The sequence below is a fragment of the Cupressus sempervirens genome, chromosome 4 (assembly GCF_028749045.1).
Source record: "Cupressus sempervirens isolate cs-2001-9-10 chromosome 4, ASM2874904v1, whole genome shotgun sequence".
In the NCBI taxonomy this organism is placed as follows: Eukaryota; Viridiplantae; Streptophyta; class Pinopsida; order Cupressales; family Cupressaceae; genus Cupressus; species Cupressus sempervirens.
This window is the reverse complement of record NC_143121.1, coordinates 33802775-33819876: the sequence shown is the minus strand read 5'-3', so window position 1 is coordinate 33819876 and position 17102 is coordinate 33802775.

Genomic DNA, 17102 nt, shown 5'->3' with positions numbered 1-17102 from the left:
TAGATACGGGTTATCCTCCATTAAGCACAAGAGTAAGTGTGATGATGAAAGGATAAGCCTACAATGGTGTAGCATGCAAAATAATGTTGTAGACACCATATGCTAAATTAGGAGAGTGGATAACTATGTTTTATATATCACAACTTAGTTAATGATGTAAACTCCAATGTTGTAGACACCATGTGCTAAATTAGAGTTGCTTACTCCATTTTTGTCAACATGAAAACTCATGAGAGTGCACAAACTCCTAAGTGTATCACCTAAATAAATAATAAAATAATACATTAACCTAACTTAGGTAAAGTTTAAATAGTAAATACATATTTACATCAACACTATGTGAGTGGCATCACTAGTGGTCTTTCATGGCACAAAGTGAGCCATTTTGATAAACCTATCTATAATCACATACACACTATCCATTCCTCCTCTTGTGTTGGGTAACCCAACTACAACATCCATTCTTAGACATTCCCATGGCCTAGAATGAATTGGTAGTGGTTGGTAAAGAGCAACATTTGTACAAGTGCCCTTAGCTTTTTGACATATGATAGAACTTTCCACATACCTCCTAATATCAAGATTCATTATAGGCCAATAGTAAAACCTTGAAACAAGATCTTAGATCTTGGTGATTCCAAAATTTCCCCTCAAAGCTCCATTATGATTTTCTTGTGTCAAATTCTCTCTAATAGAGCCTCTAGGAACACACAATTGATTTCCTTTGAACAAAAGATCACTTTGCAAAGTATACTTGCATAACTACTATGAAAATGATTCATATATTACCACATACCTTATATATGTCAGCAAAGTCCTCATGATCTGCATATAGATCCTTGAAATGATCTACACCCATGCTCTTCAACCAAATTTCTTGGAGTGTGAGTGCCCTTCTAGAAAATGTATCTGCCACCTTCTTTAGAACATCCTTCTTATGCTTGATATTGATGGCATATGCTTGTAGGTATTCAATCCACTTCATGTGCTTGTGACTTAACTTCTCTTGTGAATTTAATAAACTAAGTTCTTGATTGTCTAAATACACAATGAACTCCTTGGGAAGAAAATAATGCCTTCACTTTCTTATTGCTTGGACCAATGCGTACATTTCTAGATCATATGAGGAGTACTTCCTTTTAGCCTCAACTAACTTTTCAGAATGAAAATCTACTATTTTTCCCTCGTAGCTTAGAATAGCCTCAATTTCTGCATTGCTAGCATCACACTCAATAGTGAACAACCTCTCAAAGCTTGGTAACACTAAAATAGGTCGAGTAGCTATCTTTTCCTTGAGTAACTCAAAACTCTTGTTAGCATTATCATTCCACACAAACTTGGTTTTTATTCCTCCTTTGATAGTATTTAACATAGCAGCACAAATTGCACTAAATTATCTTATGAATTTCCTATAGTATTGTGCAAGACCATGAAAAATTCTTACCTCAATTTTTGACTTTGGAGTAGGCCAATTCAGGGTAGCTTCAACCTTTCTTGTATCCATTTTTAGTTGACCATGTGCTATAAAAAACCCAAGGTACAATAGTTCTATTTTGATGAATTCACACTTCTCTAAGTTTATCATCAAATTCTCCTCATGTAGCTTCTTGAAAACAATGTCAAGATGTTTTAGGTGTTCACTCTTTGTCTTGCTATAAATTAGTATATCATCTAGATACACTACTACCAATTCTCTTTTATAGTCCTTAAGAACTTCATTCACGAGTCTCATGAATGTGGAGGGTGCATTAGACAATCCAAATTGCATGACAAGCCATACATACAACCCTTCATTTCTTTTGAAGGTTTTCTTCCACTCATCTCCTTCATGTATCCTTATTTGGTGATTACCACTCTTCAAGTCTATCTTGCTATAGTACTTGGCTTCACTTAGACAATCCATTAGGTCTTCAATCCTAGGAATAGGGAACCTATATCTAATGGTTATCCTATTTATGGCTCTTGAATCCATACAAAGCCTCCAAGTTCCTCCTTTCTTTGGTGAAAGTATAGTAGGTACAACACATGGACTAATACTCTTCCTAATTAGACCTTGGTTTAGGAATTCTTGTATTTGTCTTTGTATTTCTTCATTTTGTTGAGGGATCATCTTGTAGGCTTGTTTGTTAGGTAGTGTAGCCCATGGGATTAGGGCTATCCTATGGCTTATAGCTCTCTTAGGGGGTAATGTTGATGGTTTTCCATCACTTACAATACCTTGGTAAGCTTGCAAGATACCTTGAATCTCCTTTGGTAACTCTATCTTCTTAGTCTCCTTGTCTTCATTTTCATCTTTTGGCCTTAACACCAATGCATAGCTTATGCCTTCAATTTCTTCCATGATTTGTAGGAACTATTTTTCACCTACCATTAGAACATTAGGACCTACTATATTTTCTTAAACCTCCTCCAACAATGACTGAATTTTGAAGGTCACATTGTCTTTCTTGAAAGAATTGGAATTCTTTCCTCCATTATGTATGGCTTGGTAGTGAAATTTCCATGGTCTACCTAGGAGTAAATGACATGCATCCATAGGCAACACATTACATAAAATTTTATCTTTGTACCTTCCAATTGAGAACTCCACCCATGCTTTCTCATTTACTAACACATGTTGGCCTTTTTTTAGCCATGTGACCTTATAAGGATTAGTGTGGGGTATATTTGTCAATTTTAGATTGTTGACTACTTCCTCTGACACAATATTGTCACTAGACCCTGAGTCAATAATGACTCTACACACTTTCCCCATAATTTTTCACTTTATCCTAAATAAAGATATTCTTTTTCTTGGCTCCTCCTTCACTAGATCTTTGATCAAAGTTCTCATGATGAGGTTCTCCCCTCCTTCTAAATTCAGTGGTACTTCAGCGTTCTTGTCTACTTTATTATACTCATCTTGAAGTAGATTTTTCCTCTTTCCACCTCCTTGTGATGAACCACTTTTCTCTAACATCTATAAGTTGGGTGCCCAATTTGATTGCAATAGTAGCACTTCATATTAGAAAAGTAGTTTCCTCTTCCTTGTTGTCCACCATTCCTTCCTCTAGAATTAGATTTTCTTCCTCTACCATCTCTACTTGATTTTCCTTCTTACTATTCACTGAATTTCAACTCGGCTTTAGTCCTTGAATTTGAGTTTTTTTCACCATAGCCACCTCTTTGACCTTTTTTTATCATTTCTCTTAGCTTTACCTTTAGATGTTCCTTTCTTCCTCTTTATTTTCTCTTCTATCTTCAAGGCCATTTGATAACATTTCCTAATGGTTTTGAAGTTTACTAGGCTCATCTCTTCTTGAATAGATCACTTAAGGCCATTCAAGTACCTTGCAAGCTTAATGCTTTCCTCTTAAAATACCTTGGACCTCAAACACAATTTTTGAAATTCTTCAATATATGCTTGGACATCCAAAAAAATTTGTCTAAGATTTTTTCTTCTCCTATGAAGCTGAACTTCAGAGTCATTAGGAAGATAGGTCTACTTCACTCTATTTACCATACCCTTCCATGTAACAATAGGACCTTTCCCATCCTTTTATCTTTTATTTCGCACAAACTTCCACTAACTAAGAGCTGAACCTCTTAATCTAGACTTAGCCAAATTTTTGTGCTCTAGAGATACCATCACACTCAAAATGGTTCTCAATGATGTCAATCCATTCCACAATAAAATCTAGATCTATTTCTCCACTAAATAGTGTTACTCCTTCTAGAGATTTGCCACTCAATGCTTTTAATTTCTTTAAGAATGGCTCTTTAGGAAGAACAAGGTCAAGGTTTGGCGCTTCTTCTTCCAACTTTAGTTCCTTCTCCATTGCTTCTTTTTCTTTCTTTAAGTCAATTTTCTCTTTGAGTCTATCAGCTTTTGTCTTGGACTTCACCCAAGAGTTGCTCCATTTGATCTATTCTCTCCCTTAGTGACTTTTTGTCTTCTTCTTGTTCTTCAACCTTTTGGGATAACTCAATGTTAGTCACCATGGTTGTGTCCTCTACTATTCCACTTGGTGTATTATTTGGCACTAATTTTGTAGGCTACAACATCCACCACAAGTCTAATCAAACAAGCTCTGATACTAATATGGTGTGAGTATTCCAAGGGTTGCTTACACTACTTCTTAAGAGACCTAACTTGTCTCTTATAGACACAAATTCACCTAGGTCCTTGATTGGATTAGGTGATTAACTAACACCAATCTAAACTCCTCTCCAAGAGTTTGATCTCTTGTGCTTACCCTCAGAAGACTAACACTCTATTTTAGTACTCCTCTCTATACTTCACTTAGAGGTATCTAAGTGCAACTTGATCACTAACTTCATCCTTAAATGCAAGTTCATCCATCATCATGATATTACTCCATTTTCTTCTATTTGTGGCCATTTGGAAAGATCTTTAGGCCTCTTCCTTACCAATTTCAAGATTTATCCTCAAAGAAGCCTATTTAGGCCTAATTCAGGTAGCCTTTAGAATCTTCTAATTCCTCTTTCTTGCAAAAATTATCCAAGAAAATTGATAAATAAACTCTATAGTCATACACCCTTTTTCATTCTCTACAATATTTTGGAAGTCTTGAAACCCCATGTTGTCCATACAAGTGAATCCTATTATATAGAGAAAATAGGACTAAAAGACCTATTGACCAGGACTGGACCACAAACTTGTTTAGAAACTCACCTAAATGTATTGATAAGATCTCAAACTCTAGGATATGTGAAGATAGGACTTTCCCCTTCCTAAAAATATACTTGTTCCATACATTACCTATATCCCCTGTATGAAATCATTGATTCAACACTGTCAAACTGGTAATCAGACCTTCCTAGCTTGCCTAGGGCTTGACATCTAAACTAGTAGTACAAATCCCTAGACTCCTAGCTTTATATAAAACATTTATAGAGGGCCCACTTGAATATTAAACCACTTACTTAGAATTCCCATGGTTGAATCTCGTGTGGGAGTTGTTTTTCCTAAATCTATTTGACTAAGACCAATAGATTGTCACTAACCTAAAACAATTTATTAAGCACACTAAACCTAATCTAAACCCTTAACTTATAAAATGAAAAAGTCTTCTATTGCACCGTGGATCACATTTCAATCATTGTATCAATACAATTAATTGATTAAGGTGGTATTGTTCACCTGAAAGCTCAAAATGTTATTATAACACAATCCAAAATTCTATTCCTCACACCCAAAATGATACAACGTAACTTCACCCTTTTATAGATTTGATTCTTGGCTAACATATCATACTATCTTGATCATTCTAGGGGCTGTTATTTGAGCATAACTTCCCATAACTTAGGGAATCCAAAGTTGCCCAAGTTGTCATGATAACTTTTTAGCAACATTTGGCATCTTTGCAGTTATGCCTCCACCCTTGTTTCTAGGACCTCTAACCTCCATGTCTCAAGGATCCAAATCCTTTTAAGGTAATAATAGAATCTCCACAACCATTAAAAACTCTAACATATAAGACACCTTAAAGACTCAATCTCCCTAATTCTTAACATTATGAAATGTAGAAAACAACTAACAAAGGCTATTAGTGTAACCTTAGCCCTAATGACTAACTCACCAAACCAACATTGCAAATCACCTTCTAATGTCCAAAAAAAATTACCCATGTGCTTGACTTGGCCAGAGTCAAGTACAAGCCAACATGTAGGTTTACTAGGTGTGCTCCTACACCATGGAGGCTCTTCATGGCCAGAACAAGGGTGTCACTAGGGTTCACCCACCCATCTAGAGCTAATGACACTGACAATTTGATGCCAAGATCAATGGTTTCAAAGCTATGCAATAATACACCTATGAACTAAGGCACACTAATAGTTTTGGCATTGAGTGAGATCACTATGCTAAATCTAAATAGAATGCGATCTCTTAGAAATGAGATAGGTTATTATAGGTCTCAACATGACTATCCTATATCATTCAACATTTCTCTAATAGCCCCCGTGAGCTCCAATTTATGACCCTTAGAAGATCAACCTCCAAACACACTTAGAGCACCTTGGAGACTCTTCAATATGAGGTGGCCATGAATGATGGATGCTCTTTGTGGTTGGAACAAGGGTGTCACTAGGGTTCACAAGTTTTCCTTTCCAAAGCTAATAGCCCTGATGATTCGATGCCAATATCAATGATTTCAAATTTGGTTTTAGTATTAATCAAAATCATCATTTTTTAGGTCCCTCAACATAAATTACATTAAGTAAAAACATCTATCCTTCTCACATTAAATCAACAACTTTACATTTACACTATCTCAAGGGATTCATCGTTATTATATCAATTCACAACTACCAAAAATCATAGTGTCAAAAATACAATAGATTTTTCTTTATTCTACTCCTTATTTAGTTTTTATCTTCATTCATGGATACTCTTCATGATGTACCTACATTCAAATATCATACACTAGTACATTTTAGGTCAATTTTTGACCTTTTATTTTGACCAAGTTCTGAATGGGCTTCTTGAATACTTTTTTTTTTTTGCCTGTGTTGGTCAAAATTTCAACCAACTTAGGCTTTCCCAATTTGGTCAAAATTTTGACCAAATTGGGCCCATAATTAAAAATAGTGAATTATTTTGTTATTTGGGCATGTTGGGTGTTTTTAGTGGTGGTCTGCAGTAGTGTGAGAGCCATTTTAAGGTTAGTGCACTAGCTCATGTGTTTGATTAAACCTCCTTTCCAGGCTTCTCTACTCCTCTCTAAATTGTGCTCGTCCCTTAAATATTTGTGTTGCAACTACATTGTTATGAAAGCTCATCAAAACTTTAGCATTATAACTATTAGGATATGTATTTATTTACTAATTCATTAAAATATTGAACCCAACACAATACAAAATTTTCATGTATATTGAGACTGGTTTCAATTGTAATTTAACCATCGTTGAATGATTAAAAAATTGAAATCTATAACAGCATAACCATTAATTAACATAATCCATTGGGATTTGAATATATTGGAAATGATAAATTGAAGAAAGATAACATATTTATAGTTAATGCAATAGGGAAAATAGGAGTATCATGTTATACAGTCCTTCCCATGTCCAAGCATTAGATTATTTTTAAGCTTCACTACTCTCCCATTTCATTCTTTCCCATTTACCAATCTTCCACAACCACTTCAAGCTTTACATTTGGTAGCTGTTGTATTGGTTTCATGTAAAAAAAATCAATGATATGGCTCTTCCATTGTATTCTAAAGAAATAACTAAATAAATATAATTTTTTTTAGTAGGGAATCATCATTTCATACAGTACATATTATTCCCTCCATTCAAGAATACAACCAAATTCGTTCTCAAGTGCCAAAGCATGTTTGATGTCATCTAGTCTCCTCAAAATTGTTTTTGCAACAATCTTGAAATTAAATAACACATGAAAAATAAAAATATAACAATTAGATAAATTCATCACAATTCTAATAGTTGTTCCTTTAAAAGACTAAGGTATGCTTTGTATAGAAATTAAACCTCTCGTTTCAAAAATATAAAATAAAATTTGTTACTATGAAGTTATGAACTAATAAAAACTATTACAACAAGTGATCTTTGTCTTTAGTAGTGGGTAGTTGAGTTGACATCTATTAGTGTATAGAGTGTCCTCCAAAGAAAAACATACATAAAAACCCAAAAGCTTAGACAGGAAGACTAAATATGCACTAATAGTTGGGTCACTTCACTATTGAAAAGAGTAAGTGTGCTCTGAATTTATTCGACTACGGCTCCCTATATATGATTTACAAAAAATCAACTACACTATGATTTGATAATGCTTTTCACCTAAAAGCAAGAAAGGTTTACAAACATCTATTCATAAACATGATATAGATGTTAAAAAACTAAGTAACTAAAAGGAAATGGAAAATAAATGAGAGAAAGTCCATTTATCCAAGCACTACATTATGAAAATAATGTAGAGAAAAGAAGAAATATTCCTTCCAAATACATGAAACAAAACCTAAGCACAAAGTCTAAAGGATAATCATGATGATAATTAGATGTAATAGATATAGGTTTAGAGAAAATCAATATCACTCCAAGTTGAATATTGATCAAAAAACAAGCATTTAAACTCAAAGTTTTCATATATTGATGTTTATCCCCTCTAAACATAACAAAATAATCAAGATTCTATTATTTCTATACAAAAATCACTATGTAAAAATAAAAATCCCCTTCCCCTATATTACAATTAGAATAAAAAAGAAGTAGAAAAAACTCCCCTTGTCATAGCACAAAGTTTGTAGAAAAGAGTAATCTCCCCCACCTTCAAAAAATTGGAATCTGTATAATTGGTTTTCTATATTTATATAAGCTCCCTCTTTTTGCTGAGGTTTATTTAGTTATAATAACTAATTCCTAAAAGCATATGCTCTCCCCTTGTCTTCTTATGTTTCCATCCTTGACATGTGTAATGTTTAATTCATAATTAAACAATTTATTGTGATTCATTCTCACATTACATTTTCTTTTCATATAGAATGGATAGAATGTTTGTATTTCTATCTTGGTTATGAAATAAATAATGACACCTATTTAAAGGAATATTTGGATTTTACATGTTTATCCACATTTATCATTTGTTATCAATACCACATCCCTCGGGTTTTGACATGTAGTGTTTGTGCTTTCATGCATCAGGTTGGTGCTTCGGTTAAACATTTTGCTTGCACCTTATCTCTATGCATCAACTCCCACCTTCAAGCATGGTTGGATTCCTTCATATTACTATCAATTTTTCTTCCAGTATGAAGAGTGAGTTTTCACTTTGTTGAGCTTCCTCAGTCATGCTTCAAATTGATAATCACAAGTGATTATTATCACATGGCCCAAATTTCCAATGCCCACATGTAGTTTTTATGTCTTCAGTACTATAAGAGGTATCTAGGAATCTATTGAAATCAATTTTCCAAGGCTAATTTGACTTTAGAATAAGAAAGTCAAACTTGAACTAGTGTGGTAATGTAGATCACTTTCTCTTGACCAACTTGAAGCTATGTGGATCAAAACTTAACCACCAACACATTGACACTATGTCTTTGTCTACTTATGGGAATAATGACACATGGTGGAATGAATATTTAACCAACATGAACCATCTAGTATTCATGTAATGGTTTTGTTTAGTGAAGGTATTATCATTTCTTTCCTTTATTTTGGTGTGCTCAATAGCAAGTATATCAAGCTTCAAACTATTATACCCATGCTTCACATCCCCAAACTTCTCCATATGACTATTGGCTTCACATGTTAGGAGGTTCTATGTGAAGATTGTTGTTGGCATAATCTATCAAATGAATCACAAGGACTTCCACATCCCCAAGTATCCAAACTTGGTTTCAATCTAATGACGATTTAGTAAGCCATGTGAAGGTTTGTTCAAACTCTATGGTGACCTAATGATATGGTTGAGTTCCATTATAAAGAGACCTGATTACTTGTCTTTCCTTTATTTAAGCCAATTCTTGGCATCATCCTCATGTATCTCATGCTCTTTATTGGCCTAATGTCAATTATACTTGAAACCCAATCCTTGATTCTTCAATTTTGTTGTTGCACATGCCCTCTTTCATATTTGTGTCTTTAGCCCTTTTGATAGGATAACATGGGTTGTTTGAGACATTTGTGTACCATGTGGCCACAAGAGGTTACATGGTTCACTAAAAACATGTCACTGATATGGTAGCTCTATGATTGATTTATTTATCACTGATGAATAGTAATTTTTCAATGATGGCACAAGCATATTGTCAAACAAGTCACAACTAACCTCTTTTTGGGTGTGCCATAGTCACCTCGTTGTGATGTTCTAACCAAAAATCATGATAGATCTCTCCCTTACTAGAAATGGGGCTCACTTTTGTCTCTATTGAGTGTCACATAATACATATTTGATTGGTCATGTGGCTCCATTTGTCACTATGTTCCAATGACTCTACATGTTGAAGTGCTTCAACTCTAACCCAACTTTTTTTTGTTTTGTGAGAATGATAAGGGAATGATCTTCATTGTATCTTCAATCATAGTTGACACTATTTGAGCATTTGGGAGATGTCATTTGTAGCTCCATGACGAACACCAGTATTGATCAGGTTTCTTTCTTCCTATTAATAGACAACAACTAGTGTATGCCTTTCTCGGGTCCCACCCTCTATGTTGGACTGCACATGTGCCTCTTTCCATGTATTAACAAATACCAATGGTCTATCAATTATCTAAAGGGTGTCGGGTGTGAATTATTTAAAATGGAGACATATATGCTTTGAATCATCTTGTCAGACCATTCACATACTTCTTCATGGTTAATGAATGTTTATTATGAGTTGGATGGTATTTTTGTGAGGGCTTGAGCATATTATCATCCTTTTTTAATTGACTATAAAGGCATCCTTAAGCACTTGATCTATCTTGATATGTTGACATTTTGTCAAACATCTTTTACACTTCTACTACATAACCATTTCACTTATAGAATGTGAAAACATGACTCCATTTTGGGGGTTTTTATGTGCTATAGAACTTGTATGAACAAGGAAGTTTACACTCAAAAGTAGAAACCTACCTGATGATGGGCCACACCACTCGTACCAACTCACAACCAAAAAAAAATGCAACAAGATGGAGATAGAGAGATGACAAAATTCTTCATAAAGCATCATCCATTAATACTTGAACTTCCTTACAAGAGATTACATACAAAGAGCTTACAATTCAAGAACTTCTATTTCTCGAACTTCCATAAGAAGAGCTTCCATTTCTCCAACTTGATTCCAAATGATAATAAGCCTTGCTTAAATAGGCACTTCTAACCCAAGACATTACAAACACAACCAATGTGGGATAAAAGATAAATACAACTACCTTTAAATAAATATTAAATTCCCACCCAAATACAACTAAGCACCCAACAAATATTAAATGCATGATTTAAGGAACTTTCCACAAACTCCTAAATTGCCACCTACACACCTCGACTAATGGAATAACAACTATTTTTATTATTTTTCTATTTATGCCACCCATGCACCTCGAAAATAGAAATTCTTCTTTTCTCCTTTTTCCCTTATTTTATTTTTTTATTATTTTTCCTTCTATTTTCGTCACTTTCTCTCTCCTCCACAATTTTTTTTTTTTTTTTTTTCTTTTCTCTTTTTTTTTTTTCTAATAATTTAATTTTCCCATGCAAGATGCTCCTGCATCAAAACCTAAGCACTATGCTCATTCTACAATACATTAGGGACATTGATTAAAAACATTGATGCACATGATCTCCTTTTCTATTATCAACTTAGAATCTAAAACACAAGAGATGATGGTAAGAAGCATGGAATTAATCCCAATATTGAGATTGGAATTATTTTCTAAATTTATGGACACACTTATATCCTTCTTTTAGTTTTTCCATGTTGCCAAAGGTATTCTCATAGATTTGGGTAGTAAATCAAACAATAGCTCATAAATGATATATTCAAAATAATTTTGACTGACACAACATCATCACACTCCTTCATAACTCTCACACCTTAAGATGCATTTATATATTTCAATGTTCAACATTGCCTCTTTGAACTGAGATTAAGAAGTTACCACTACTCACATCTTCTTGGGTATTATAAAGTGGTGAGCTTCATATCTTCTGAACATCATGATATGAAACTCTAGAAGTGAACCTAAATCTTTGAACTAAAATTCAAGCCTAGGAATTTGAACCATAAATATTGAACCTAGACTTCAACCTTGAATCTAAACCTTGAACCATGGAACTTGAACTCAGAGTAGAAACTAGAAGCTAAAGTTCAATATTGACAACCAATGAACCTACTAGATGAACCATTTTGAAAAAAAAGAAACATTGAACCTATTATAATCAAATCGAACCACTTCACACTGCTTTGAACCTTAGTTCAAAGAGTTTCAGAATTCCATACTAAAAGTTTAATGATAGGGTCTATATTGGGTACCAATAGGGGCTCTACCTGTGGGACTACTTTTTGTCTCAAAATAGAGAACTCCAACAATCTCTGGAAAAATACAAGTACCTTATTCATTGGGTGGATAGAATCACCAATAAAAGGAAAAGTAGTAGACACTTGCAAAAGGGTGGAAGGAAGCAGGGAAAAACCAACTAGGAAAACACTAGCAAGCATGAAGCTTTCACATTATTCAAACTAACACTACACACACCAAAAGAATATTTACAACATATACAAAGGTAAGAAGGAAGCCTACTACAAGAACCATAAGAAAGAAAAATAATCATTTGAATCCATTTATCAGATAGGAGAAATAGGATCCTTTCTGCCACAACAAATCATGTATCAATAGAGTAGATCCACACCATTATTGACTAGTGATTTATTCAATTCCAAACCTTGAGCTAAAACAATATATTAATATATTGACCCAACACTTCTTCCCAAATAGCCATAACTCATTATAGCACTATTTTTCACCCAAGAATTTATCTTCAACATTCATTCGGCCAAGTTTCACTTCAAGTTGATAAAATTAAAAAGAAGAAAGCTCCTCAAGAAAAGATGCACAATATCTAGAAATGCTATCACAAATATTCAATCACAATAGAGTCCTTTTTAAGACAAATTTCAGCACCATTTTCAAAATTAGCATCACCAGGATTCTAGAATGGGGCTTTCTTTGACATTCACATAAAAACAGTCACTATTTTACCCATCTTCCATGATATAAATAGATTTACATTCTATTAGGGTATTCTTAGAAAGAATTTTGATAGAATCTTTAAGAAAAAGACTATCATTAAGATGCTCAATTGTGAAACTTTTTACAAGAGGTGAAAAAGGAACTTGAGGCAAAATTTCATCATTATTGCTTACCATTTCTCAAATTTTGTCACAGATATTCTTTTCTTATAGGACTAGAGCAGCATGAGGCTGGAGTAAATCTAGTTGGACTTTTTGTTCATTAATGTCAAGGTGATTGAAATAAATGGATGAAATAGAGATAACCAAAACTACTTCTTCATCAACCTTCAACTCTTCACTTAGCCGTGATACCCTTTTCTGATATACTTGCAGCACTTTGCTCTTTTCTTCTAACTCTTTCGACTTATGAAATCTAACACAAAAAGGCTTCTCCATAATAGCCAGGATGTCGCATCATCTTGTAGGCTTATATTATTCTTGACAGCTAAGGAAATGCTCTCTTTATAATTGTCAATAAATTCATGCAACACTTTATCCTCCATCAAATAAAGTTCCATGAGAGTGAGATTTGGCCCTAGCTTTCTCATGGTTTTCATATCTAGAATGGTCTTTATATATGGTTTCCAATCTCCTCCACATGGAGATAATCATAAAAATAAGGAAACAATTTTGATCTCAAAATGGTTTTGACTAGTAAGTCTCCATATACTTAAGTCATTTACTTAGTTCATGCTGAACAGGTAACATATGTCGAGCACAACATATAAGATAGAGCATACCAAGTAAATAGTGAGTGTTAAGTCACTCATATGTTGAGTAACTCAAGTGTTGAGCAAAAAATATGTGTCAAGTGTTTTAGGAGATGAGAAAGTAGTGCATGTTATGTCATTTAGATGCCAAGTGATAGTATTGAAGTTAGTATGTGTTGAGCACCAGGGACTTTAGTTTCCTAGTAACATAGTTTTGTCATAGTTGTTTGTATTGGCACAAACTACTATGTAAACAATTCTTGAGCCAACTTAAAGATTGAATTACAATATTTTGGTGATTAGAAAAAATCTTAAGTTGGAATCCCTATGCGTTACATGCACCAAAATTAGGTAAAGGGAAGGTTTAAGTAGCAATATGGATGAATCACAGCCATTGATTCATACCTAACCCTAAGTCACCTAGTTCTTCTTAAGGAGGAAAAACCCTAAACTTTCTATGAGTGTGAAAGGGAATGAATGAATGATCAAGGAGATTTTTTCATGCACAAACCAAGACATTCATGGTGACCAAGGCACTATGCTCTGAATTGCATTAAAAAATCAATCAAAAGAGAATAGAGGAAAGAAATAGTGAATAGTAGAGAGACATTTGATCAAGAAGGACCAAATATACATTAGTTTAGAGGTGATCTATCATCAAGCAACAAAGTGCTAACCATAGGATCATTGATGAGACATTCTAATAGGTGAATCAATTAAATCTCTTAACAAAGTAGTCCTAACAGGCTATATTGAGATCCTCGAACAAGGTGCTTACTTAATTGTGACTTGAAATCCTTTAACAAAGTACACTTCTAATAAAGTGTTAAAATCCTTTAATAGGGTGAGACATAATAGTCTCTCTAAGCCCTTAATAGGGCACACTTTTCATAGTGTAGATCATGGTTCATGATCAAACATTGTAATTTTCATTGGATACACTTTATTATTGTAGTAGTGAAGATTTGTGGGTGTCATCCCCACCCTAGTTTTACCTTCTCATTGGAGGGTTTCTAGGTAATCATATCTAGTGTCATATATGTGCGAATTCTTACTTGTTTACATTCTTTATATGCATATGCTTTATATCATATTTTAGTTTATTTATTGAATGTAAAAGATGGATGTGTGTTGAATGTTTTATGGGTCAAAGTTTAAAGCACTGATTCAACCTCCCACCCCAGAAAGTTTACCTTTCCTATTGTAATTCCAACCATTGGTATGAGATCCTTGTTCTTTGAAAGAGAAGCTTTGTAGCTTTGATGAAAGATCTTGGAAATGGAAGTTTGCAAGTTGGGAAAGATTATTAAGAACCAAGAGATTGAAATACATCTTATTCTACATCATTTGAATGAAGCAAGAGAAGATCTAAAGAATTCTTTAAAGAGAAGGAAGGAACTTGATATTGAAGAGAATGACACACAATACAAAGAGATATATACTACTAAGGTATTTGCAAATAGAAACTCCAATAAATTTGATGCAGATTTAATGGAAATGAACAAAATTCAAGCTAAAGAAGTTAGAAATTTTTATGTTAGAGCAAGAATCACAAGCCATACTACTTTGTGAGGTGACTAAATAGAAAAAGAAAGCTATGGAAGAAAAAATCATGATCGAAGATGACAAAAGAGTTTTGACCAAAAAATTGGAAGAGAAATCATTAGAAGTAACTAGGATTTCTAACATGCCATTAGAAATTTTGGGTCAAATGATGAATGCCAATCATGAATTGAATGCAAAGGAAATTGAGATAACAACACTAAAGTTGTAGAATGAACAACTGAGAAATGACCTATAAAGGGAAAAGGAATTTGCTAAAAGTTTCAATAAACCAAATGAAGTTATCAAGTACTTTAAAGAATTGATGAGATCCCCTTGATCTAACAATGATACATCTAGATTGGGATACACAAGTATTGAAGAAGGAGAATCATCAAAAAGTACTGAGGAAAGGAGTAACAAAGGTAAGAATTCTAGACCTACTTTTCATAATTGTGGTAAGAAAGGACATGCTACTAATGTGTGTAGGAGCAAGATTGTAAATCAAAATGTTAAGTAGAAGAGCATGGGTCACTGTCATAAGTGCAACAAACAAGGTCATTAGGCACGTGAATGTAGAACTAATACCATGCACATTAAAAGATTTGAAGGATATTGTTATAATTGTCAAAAGTATGGACATAGAGCTTTTGAGTGTAGATCCAAACCAATGTGGTCATCAAACAAGCAAACAAAGGTAAAGAACAATGGCAACTTTTATAGTTGGGATTATAATACGAGGTATAGTTGTCACTATTGTCAAGAGTATGAACATGTTCCTAAGAATTGTATTAGAATACACTTTAGGAGTGACTATAAAAGGTGGTTGAGTCAAACCACATGTTTTAGCTATGTAAAGACTAGTTACATCAGCAAATATTGTCCAACAAGGTTAAAGGCACCAAGTTGTGAGTTCAACAAAGGTGAAGGCAAGGTAGATATTGAAAATATTAGAGATGAGATGAACAAGAAATGGAAGAAAAAGGAGGAGTGTAATAGATATGGTGGAGAAGGGATCATTTCACCCAATGGGTCAGGTGATCACACCTCATCAAACTAAGAAATCAAGAGGTATGAGGGACCAATATTTAAAAGGGATGCATCATACATCAGTTCAAAGGATTTAGTTCTAAAAAGATTACATAAGCATGAATAAAGATATTATAAAGTGTTATAATTATAACATTAGGTGTATTGGTCACATGGAAATCAGAGAGGAGTATGGAAGATTATGTGAAAATGGTGTATTGAGGGAAGAATTCAAGATTGTAGAAAAGAAATGGTTAACTGGTGTCCTAGATTTCCCTAACATTTTCAAAACTGAGTGGATTAGGATTATTTTGAGTAGAATTCATGATAGCTTAGTGTGGTTAGAGAATGGGCCAATCAAAATCAAAAAGAGATAATTCATAGGGTAACAAGGTATCCAACCCTAGATCAGCCAAAGACTATGATAAGTGAGTCCAAAGAAGTTATTGAAAAGAACATAGGGGCTATGAGGAAGAGGGGAATAATAATGGACACAATCATAGATCCTCTTATAGCTTTTGTAGTAAGGGTAATTGCACATAAGTTTTATCAATAAGTAGATTGAACAATGTAACCTACATTGTAGTGGATATGGGCTACAAGATTGTGAAGAAGGATCATACATATGATCTTGTTGATCTATAGCTACAATAATTGAGTAAAAATCTAGGAGCAATAAGGAAATTAAAGTGTGCTCAGTGCAAATTCGGATCTATTTTGATTTGTATCTTCTTTTATGTATAAAATAGATTTTCCACATTTCACAATGTTGCATGGAAGACAAATAGGTATGTTGTAGTTCAAATAGAAGAGTTCATTGAACACTTAGGTGTTAACTTTGAGTTTGTAAAAAACTAGCTATTTTGAGGATTTCAAACAATCCATGAAGAAGAGATTAAGAATTTCAGTGTCATTAGTGGAAAAATATTATGATGATGTTTGTTTCCTAGTTGATATTGATCACACATTTGTTGAAGTAGCAATTCCTAAAGTGATATGGAAAAATCCATTAGGTTATGAGATTAATTTTGATGAAGCCTCTATAGTAATTATAACATTACTTGTAGAAGAAGTG